This window comes from Apis dorsata, unplaced genomic scaffold (genome assembly GCF_000469605.1).
Source record: "Apis dorsata unplaced genomic scaffold, Apis dorsata 1.3 scaffold_83, whole genome shotgun sequence".
NCBI classification, from domain to species: Eukaryota; Metazoa; Arthropoda; class Insecta; order Hymenoptera; family Apidae; genus Apis; species Apis dorsata.
The window spans coordinates 569895-580952 of NW_006263381.1; positions in this window are offsets into that span (position 1 = coordinate 569895).

Consider the following 11058-nt stretch of genomic DNA (forward strand, 5'->3'; position numbering starts at 1 on the left):
AATTGGGCAATGGCTTACGTAGATAATCGTGGATTGGATATCGTGGAAGTTGGTTAGCTTGGACGAAAATCTCGTTAAACCTCGCGGCAAGAGGTTTCGATCGATAATTAGGGTTGAAATTTGTCCGAATCCAACGATTCCTGCGTCACCTTTTTCGTTCGTGAACGGAATCGATCGGTGAAATATCAATTTTAAGTGAGGCACGATGAGCAGAAGTTGAAGGATTATTCTAAATATGTCGATTCCAAGTGAAACACGATGATCGAATAAAAGTTGAAGGATTATTCGAAATATATCGATTCCAAGCGAAACACGATGATCGATATAGGATTCGATTGGATTTTTCGATTGGATAGAAGTTGGAAGATTATTCGAAAAATATCGATTCCAAGTGAAACAGAATGATCGATATCGAATAGAAGTTGGAAGATAATTCGAAATATATCGATTCCAAGTGAAATAGAATGATCGATATCGAATAGAAGTTGGAAGATTATTCAAAAGATATCGATTCCAAGTGAAACACGATGATCGATATAAGATTCGATTGGATTTTTCGATTGGATAGAAGTTGAAAGATTATTCGAAAAATATCGATTTCAAGTGAAACAGAATGATCGATATCAAATAGTTGGAAAATTATTCGAAAAATATTGATTCCAAGTGAAACACAATGATCGATATCGAATAAAAATTGGAAGATTATTCGAAAAATATTGATTCCAAGTGAAACACAATAATCGAATAAAAGTTGAAGGATTATTTGAAAAATATTGATTCCAAGTGAAATAGAATGATCGATATCGAATAGAAGTTGGAAGATTATTCAAAAAATATCGATTCCAAGTGAAAGAGAATGATCGATATCGAGTAGAAATTGGAAGATAATTCGAAATATATATCGATTCCAAGTGAAACAAAATGATCGATATCGAATAGAAATTGGAAGATTACTCGAAAAATAATACCGACTTATATGATTTGTCAAATATATAGATTTGAATGATGGAAACGAAATAATTTTAATAGGATTGCTCGAACTGGAATTGAATTTTATATATTCCCCTTTGATTCGTGAAAGTTCTATTTTTAATCCATCGCGATCCCGAATCGCTCGTGATATTTGTGACGGGATTATTGTTGATTATCGAACAACGTATTAATCCAACATGGAATACGAACGTTTATTACGAATATTTATACACGGATATTAATAATTCCTTTCTTCCTTTCATTTCGAAACGCTTTTATCCCGTTTCATTGCAAATTCGTGTTCCAACCAATTTTATATCATCGAATCAACATATAAAATTAGAAAAAGAAAGAAAGGAAAAAATTTTTCAAAATCTCTATCCTGACCGAATTGATACCGAACCCAGTTCAAAAAAAATAAAGGAACGAATTCCTTGGATCGAAATATCGTTCGATCGTTCCAACGACCCTCCTCTGACCTATTCGCTCCTCGAGGAACGAAACAATTTCTCTGCGCCCACCGTCGCGTCATCGATACGTCGGGGTATGTCGGCAGAGTGGCGCTCCTGGCGTTCGAACGTAATTTTCCCGTGCTTCGAATCCTCGTTAATGATCGATCGTGACTAACTTATCATTGCTCTCGTGCCATTATTACCTTCGGTCGAAGTCAAAAGCGTTCTCGATCAACGAGGAGAAAGGGGAGGGGGAGAGGAACGAGAAGATCGTTGCTCTCGGAATCGTTTCGACCCTTTGAACACGGGATACGTTCAATCGGATCTTTGTTGAATTTCCGCGAGATGGAAAGTTTGGAGAGAGAAGGGATTTACGAAGAGGAATTATGAGAATCAGCTTCGATTCCCATAATTCGTACGATTACGTAAATGATAAATAGAATTTTTTTTCTAAGCGAAATTTTCCAAGTGATCCCATTTTTAATAAGATTGTTCCTTTGAGTTACGGGGAATTTCCCCCTCGAGAGTCGAGCATTTTTATCGTTTCAAATATATATCGAATATAGTCGTAAAGACGACTAATTTAATATGATCGATATTCAAAATATTAAAAATTAAATTTATTTCTAAATAAATAAAAATCGTTCGAAAATTCTTCGTCATATGAACTACGAATTTATATACATATAATCTGTATATATCGAATCGAAATTTCGTACCAATTAACAACTCGTTTTCCATTGATATTTTACGTTTCTATGAATTTATTCCATCGAAATCAAATTCGTCTCTGTCTTCGTTTCTTTTTTTTTTTTTTTTTATTATTCACGAATATGCACGCAATTCATCCACGATACAAATAAAAAAAAAAAGGAAGCTTCAATTTCTCGCAACGATATCCAAAATCATCCACCTCGTCCACTTTTTCCGACTCTTTGAAAATTGAAAGAAGAAGAAAAAAAGTTCACGCGCGAAAATAAATCTCAAAGATCATCCTCACTAATCCCCACCAATTTAAACACACGTACGCTTTCCTAATTCTCAAACAAATTCAAAACGAATTTCATCGCGAATAAAACGGAGAAAAAAAAAAGAAATGACAAAAAAGCGGTATCGGCCTTTCGTTGCCAGTTGAAAAATATGAATTCGTTTAATCAGACGCGGGATATTTGGATAGAATAGAAGTCGAAAACAGGAAAAAGGAGAAAAAAAAAAAAAAAAAAAAGAAAAAAGAGTCGATACGAACCGTCGGTACGAAAGCGTATTCGCGCAATCGAGCGAAATAATTCGTTCCGGTTCGATACGCGTTGTGTCGCGCGTTGACACGAAGCGCCAAACGCAACAAAATGCTCGTGCAAAATGTAATTTCCTGGCTGAATAAAGCCAATCATTAATGATGCTTGCATCTCACCCTCGGCCCCCAACCGGAACCTTCCACCCCTCCACCCTTCCGCCCCACCTCGATTTATATCGCGCGTCGAGCGAGAGAGGGAAATAGAAAATATTTCGATAATTAATAATTGAGAACGAAGATGCGCGTTTTCGGGTGAAGCGTTCGTTAGAAACTCGCGAAATTGTTCGTTGCGATCGATGTTGAACTTGTGATTCCCCGAAATCGTCTTTCGAATCGTTTTTTCAAAACGAGTTTCCAAGCTTTTCCAATTTTTCGTGAGGGGGGAAAAAGGAAGGAAGGAAAAAGATCGGACAGAATTTCCCGTCCACGCTCGTTTACGGGTGTAGTTTAATTGAAATTGATCGTATCTTTTATTTGGAAGTGTTTGTTTCTTTTTTTAACTTGGTTAATTTCAGTGGAATTATTCAATTTGGAAAAATGATATTTTGCATAGAAATAGTTGTTGTCTCTTCGCGTGGATTTTCAGCGGATAATAAACATGGAGTGCAGTTGTCGAAAAAAGATTGGATAGAATTTTGTGTACACTTTTGTGTCACTAGTTATGGTTTAGCTCTGGAATTGTTCGGGTTTGTTTGTTCTTTTAATTTGGTTAATTCTCTCACTGGAGTTATTCAATTTGGAAAAATAATATTTGGAAGCAATTGTCGCTTCTTTCGTGTTCGTTTATCGTATTATTTTATTTCCAATGGGCAATGTCGAAACGTGTAAAAATAAAGATAGAAATCTTGTTAGTTTGTTTATGAATAATTGCGCGCAAGATGTATGTCAACAACAACGTTTCCTTAGATGATATCGATTTAACTCTATAACTCTTTCCACGCTAATAGATATCCCGTGATATTGTTCACGCGACGCTATAGTCGGCATATTTTGCATATCTTTGCATTATTAGATACGCGAGATATACACGTATATCTTTGCCTCTATCGCGGCAAAATTCAGTTCATTTCAGTCTCCGCGCTAGGAAGTAAATCAACTTTGCATCATTCCATTATTTCATACCAATCTTTATTTCGTAATCCCCTCTCAGATCTTTATTGTTCAACGTATAACGTTTGTCAACTCCAAAGGATTAATAATTAAGTCCATATTCAAATCCATTCCGATTTTCAAAAATCGCGCTCATAAACTCCCGTTGTAATTCTGACTTTCAACTGTGTCAGAGAATCATTAATGAGTATTGTATCCAAGTGTATACAAGTGTATAGTTTCCTCTGACTTGAAAAGGCTTGTCGTTGATTCGGCATATTGTTCTACTACAACTGCAACATCTTATAATAAATTGAAGCCAAGATCGAAACCTCGATTCTAAATGTATTTTTTTAAGCGTGAACTCGTTACAAAAGAGATAATTTTCATAGCTCTTCCCCTTGTCGAACTCACGCGAAATATTCGAATCTTTCTTTCAATTAACAGATCTGCCTGACCCTTCGAAAGTATCGAGTATTCGTACCACTATTCCTCGGTTACTGAGCGTCCGCTAAAACTTCAATATTTAATAAATTTATTTCGTTAAAATAAAAGAATATTTCTTTCAGAAGTAGAATTTCTATAAAACGTACACGCTCATATCCATGCGAGCGCAAAAAACGCCTCGCTCGGAATTTATGTGTCCCCCCCTTTTCCTTCGACTAGGAATCGTTCCTCGCCGAGGGAGAAAAGGAGGGGGGATAATTATTTCCCGTTACGCGCCGTTTCCTCTCTCGATCACGATCCCAGACAAGCTTGAAAACGTCCGAATCCCCCGAGCGATTTTCGTTCTTCCTCTTCCTCCTCCTCCTTCTCCTCCATGTGGAGAGGAGGATTATTTCTCCGCATCGTAAAGATAAGGGGAAGATAATACTTCTGCGCGAGTTGGTAATGGAATTGACTTCCTCCTCGTCGTGGTGAGTCGTGAGTGAAGGGGGGAAGGAGGGGCGGGTTGTAAAGTACCGGGAATAACGACCCGGTTTAAACGGCGTCCGCAGTTAAAAGTTTCGCGGGGCAAAAAAAAATATCGATTCGAACCGGGCGAAAATTGTTGGAACAATTATCGGTTGAAAGTCGAAAGTTTCGCGGACCAAGTTTTTTCGGATCCATAGGCTGCTCGTTTTTATTTCGCGTTATAGAACGCGGCGGATTAAATATGATAAAATATACGTACGAAGCGCACGGGTATTGATCCCTTATAAAGGATGTTTCAAATATGCGGGTTAATTGAGGTTTGTTAACGAAAAATTGTTAAAAAAAAAATGTACGATGATCTTTTAAATTTATTCTTTGAAAGGAAATAGAATATAATGCTTCTTTTATGTAACAAAATTTAGACGTATTATATTTCGATGTTTCGATGATCGTATTTATTACAATATTGTGTATTGTTGTATCTCAAAAATATCGATGATAACGGCAAATATTTCAAAAATTCATGGAGAATGTATAAATTAGGATTTAACCGTGTAGGATTTTTATTGTATTTTTTTAAATCCTTTTTATAAGCAACGATATACGCCGATATAGGTAAATTTTGAATCCAAAGAAGAAGTGGGCGGTAAGAAACGAAAGTAAATGATTTATTACGACTGTGTCTCACCGCCAGCAGTGTTGCTCGTTTTTTGTATTTTTGCAAAACGACCTCGTTTAATACGTCCGATCCATTTGGTGTTTTGGAAGGACGAAAATAAATAGGAGGGTGGCGCTCGTTTTATTTCGAGGAAGCGATTAATGGGATACATATATTATCTTCATCCGTTGAATAAACAGTTAAAGGGATTTATAAAAAAAATTCGATAATAAATATAACTCGAGGGGAGAAAAATTGAAGTCAGAAATGAGTCGAGAGCAAAATTCATTTTGCGAAATTTGATATTATCTTATCGAACGGTGTAAATAAACCGTCTGATCCGAAATTTATTATCGATGAATTAATTTAATAATTACCAGATTATCAATAATTACTATTATATACGCTGAATTATCGATTGCTCGTATATAAACATTGGGGTATAGCATATAATTGGGCCGACAAATTGACAATCGTATACACGATTAATTAATCGTATCAAGCGTTATAACAATTCAACCCACATCTCGTATTTGCTCTTTTTTTTCTTTTTAAGGAAATTTTTCTTATTTATTCAAAATTCATCAAATCGAACTTGGAATATTATTTTATCCATAAATTTTCGATCTGAACGATTCGCAAATATTTTCATATTTCTTTTCAGATTTTCCCAATCTCTCGTCCGAATGGATAAACTCATACGTTTATAAATTTTCCAAAAAATAATAATTTCGCATTTTAAAAAATCCTAAAAAAACTCGTTGATTCTCATTTTTTCCCCTCTCTTTCTCTCTTCAACTTTCAATTACCTTCCACCATATCGTGTGCATATTCCCAACCGCCAGAGATTCATCATCCATGAATTTCCTAAAAAACCCTGTTAACCGGTACGTTCCATTTCGTTAATCTCTTTGCAAAAAATCTTTCGAAGTTTCGTTTGTCCCCGAGTTAAGTTATCTTTTCATTCTCATAAAATTCCAAACCTCCACTCGTGTTAATTAAATCAACATAATCTGTTTGTCGAGTTAATTAACGAACGAAAGCTTTTGATTCCTACGCGGATCCTCGTAATTTCGTAACGATAGGCAAGCTTCTTCGATTATTTCTTCTCTGGTCAATTTTATGGTTGGACTTTGAAATCGGTTGGAAAAGAGATTAATTGGAAATTGGGTGATCTCCTTAAAATAAATGTTCGACACGTTCAAATGTATTCAAATAACATTCTCGCTCCTGGAATCGTTGGATATTCGTTCATGTGTCTCGTTGTAAACGTCGAACAGAATGTTTTGTCAAGTATCGAAGATATATTTTCGGATCGATAAGAGAAAAAGTTAAAAGTTTCTCGTTGAACGTTGTAAATTATATTTTATTTTTGTTTTATCGTTTAAATTTTCTAAGTACAATATATAATATTTGAAGTCATTTTAAAGTATAATATAATATAGTATAATAATCCTGTTAAATCTCGTTAATTAACGTACATTATTTATTTATATCTGGAATAAGTTTTCGATAGAAAATTATATAATGCATGCGTAAATATTATAAATATCGAAATTGATCGCAGTGCATCCAATTTAATGTTTCATAAGATTTATCCGTTGTTTTAATGGATCGCATATTTAATTTCGTATAATTCGCTAATAATAGGAAATTAACAATGGATTAAAATCGAGATACCAAAATCTTTTATAATTCTTTTTTGTTTTTTTAATTTTCTTTCACATTATCAAACTGTTGTCGATTTGCAATTTGCAATGTCACGTGACATCCATGCATCGATAAGAATCGATAAATTATCGCTACGCATTCACAAAAAGAAATATGGATGCCATTCTTCGACACGTAAGATATTCACTATCATTGTTAGAGAAATCGTTATAATTTATCTTTAAAACCAGTATATACATTAAAGATATACATGCAATACGTTTGTAAATCTTAAAAATCTAGTGATGGGTTTAAGTCCCTCTCTAAAATTTTTATATTTTCAAATTGAAATGCGTTATTGATTTAATAGATTTAACTATTATTAAAATTTATTAGTTAAATATATATACATTGAAATACGTTCCAATATTTGTAAACCTTAAAATTAGAAGAATTTAAGTCGATTAAAGATCAAACTTATTAGAGTTTTATTGCCTTAAATTCATCGTTTGAATAGATACATCCATTTCAATATATTTCAACATCTTTGAAAACCCTCTCCAAAACTTTTCTCCTTTAAATTGAAACGTATGCTACGTATGCAAATTGGCTTAAGCAATAGATGTAACAACCAGTGATAAATCTAGACTTGTGTGAGACTTAAACCTATCGCTGAATCAATACGAACTAGCGATGGGTTTAAGCCAATTCGTGTTAACATCCACTGCAACATATTTCAACGTCTTTAGACCCTCTTTAAACCTTTTAATGAGAAACAATTAGTGACAAATCTAGACTTAAACCTATCGTTAAGAATACATTAAAACCTAGCGATGGGTTTAAGTCGATTGGAGCATCGTCTTGTTTCTCCCCAAAGTTCCATGAACTATCAAATTAATTGACTTGTGTGTTTTTGAATCTAAACGTTTCCTCGATGAAACGACTCGTCCATCTCAGTAAAGAAACATTAAATAAAAGATCCCCGGTGATGGCCTTTTAGTTACGAACATCGATTTCGACGAGATCAAAGGATCTCGCCGATAACGTTCGAGATCAAACAAAGCTCTGTTGAACGCGATAAATCTCTCGTCAAACACCCCAACATCCTCTCGAATCCAGCGCGGATCCATTTCTCGCGCTTCGAGCAGAGAGCGTGTACCTCACGAGAGCTCGAAGAAGAAAGAAGTTTGGAATTGTTGGGAAGCGTCAGACTATTATTATCGGAAGGAGGGAGAGGACCTCAAAGGCGAGGAAGTGAGAAAAGTTGGCCGGTGTCTAATGAAATTGGCTCGTGGAGGAGGCTTCCCTTCTTCTTCTTCTTCTTTCCCCGTTTCCAGGGAATTTCCGGCTGTCGTGTCGCTAAGACGATCCTCCCGATTGTTTCGTAAACATTACGCTTCCTTCCGCTTTCTTTCGAAGAGAAATTCGAATTATCGAGATGATTGGACAAAGATTTCGAAGATTTCGAAGATTTCGAAGATTTCTTATTTGTGCTAAAATTAAATGTCTTTCTTTCTGTCGTTATCACGAAAAAGAATGAAATTATTAAACAATTTAGGGACGAGGGACGTTTAATTCGCGTTTGCTGTCTCGAAATACAAAGAGTCGAGGGTTTCCGGGAAAATGTTTACAATTTGGGTAAAATTTAAAAAATTTTTAATCGACGAAGCGAGGGGAAAGGCAATCTAATCCCTCTCCTTCTGTCTCTAATGTTCCCCGCTGTGTGATAAATTTATAAAAACTCAGGGGGAGGATACAGGGAAACGAGGTCCCTGGTCAATTATTGCTTTAGGATATCGCGAGAAACGGATGGGAGCCATTCTCATCGATGGCTTTCTGAAACTCTCCCCGAGAACCAATTATCTCTCGCAATCTTATTATCTCTGCCCAACATCTTCCTCTTATTTTTTTTTTCTTCTACTCTTTTCCTGTTACACAGATATAATTTATAATTTCCTGTGCACAGGTATAATTTATCGATCGATATTCGTGTTATTACCGACCGAGAAAAAAGAAATATTCATTTTCGAGGCTATCGAGAGATTAGAAGAAATATAAAATTTAGATACTTTCATTCACCTCGAGATCGAGGTAATTGTTAGCCAAATAAAATTTTCCTCCCGGATAAATTAACGAAATTACCAGTGATTCGAGAATGAAACGTATTTCCATCATTAGAAAATCTGAATCTTCTTTGCTCGGTGTTTATTAACGCGACTTAAAGTGTCGAATCGAAGAAAGTTTTAATGAAGTTGGCGATACATTCGAGTCAACGATAAACAAAATTACGTTTCGAGGATTCTTCTTCGTTTCGAAAGTTTCCTCCTTCTCCTTTCTGGAATACTCTTTTTTTTTTTCTGATTAATAAAGGATGATGAGAGAATCTTTCTTTTTCTCTCTTTTCGTCATCCACCATATATTTTATAAAGCCAAAGTGCTAACGGAAACTCGTTAAACTTTCTTCCCTCACTTTGTGGCTGGAATCGCGTTCGTTCTGGAATCTGAAAGATTTAAATAACGAGCGGGTAGAGATATTTTTTTTTTTTTTTCGTTCAAATTGAGAGGAATGAAGATTTTAAGAGATTTTTTTAGATGGGCGCGAAAAAACATATTTGGAAATTCATCGAATGAGGATGAAATAGCATCTCGATCTCGAACGAAATCTTTAGCAGTTCTTTTTGAACGAAGGTCGACGATGATATTGGGACACACGAGCGATTCCAAGATATATAAATCCAAGCACAAGAAGATAGGAGTGAATTGATCGAAAAATATTTCTTTTCGATTTATATGGAGATTTAATTTTTAGAAAGCAATATTTAATTAATTCAGAATAAGGAAGAAAATACAAGTAATCGATATGTAAAAAATATACAAATGTATAGAAAAATATTCGTTCGTGGACAAAATTAATTTTAACCTAGTTTTCCAAAGAAAGTTTCTACTTTTTATATATCCAACTCTTATCGCGTGCAAAAATCATCGAATTTCTAATACCAAGCAATCGAAACTTAAGTTTAATTTACAAGAGAGAAAGACAACAAGAAACTTATGGATTTAAATTAAAATAAATATTTCGAGGTGTCGTATCCACCATAAAATTGAAATTTAAATGCTTCTTGATAAATTTACAGGATATTTAAAATTAAAAATTTTATAGTTATTATATTACGTTACAGTGAATTATTTTTTTCATAAACTTGTGAAAATGATGACTTTAACTCACGATCCCAAGAGTTATCGAGAATAACTCCGACCATTCACGTCTCACATTATCCACGACACGGGAAAATTTTCGTAAATATCATAGTTCATCGGCCTTAAGGACGGTTCCACGCGATAAGAGTTGGATATATAAAAAATAGAAACTTTCTTTGGAAAACTAGATTAAAATTACTTTTGTTCACGGATTTGTATATTTTTTACATATCGATTACTTGTATTTTCTTCCTTACTCTGTATTAATTAAATATTGCTTTCTAAGGCCCAAGTCCTTAAGGACCTTCTCCTAATTCTGCTCTTCGAGACTATTAAACTTTCACGAATCCTTCAAGTTCGAACGTTGCCCTCCCTCGATCGTTACGAATTCCGTAAACTCTTAACCAAGATCTGCATAATAAAAGCTGACACGATAATAGATCATTGTGTAAATATCCCTTCTCAACAAATTTTTCTTCCTTCTCGATTCTCTTCGAAACAAATCCGCTATTTATTATTTCCTCGATCGAAATTTCGACAGAATCGAGGGGTTAATCGATCGATGCAATCTCGACAAAGGGGTGGTTCGATCGATTTAAACAGGCAAATTGTCGGTTTTGTTCTCTTCGGGGGGAATATCGGCGATCTCTCGAAGCAGAGGTATCGATTAAGGGGTTAATTAATCTGTGGACGGGGTTGCGACAAGAAGGGTTGCTCCAGATTGTTCATCGAATTTCCGTCAAGTTTCTAATAATCGTGAGTAATCACGAGATTTAGAGATGGCGAAGTGGTGATCGAAGAGTTGAAATTTGTTTGTTTTTTTTTTTTTT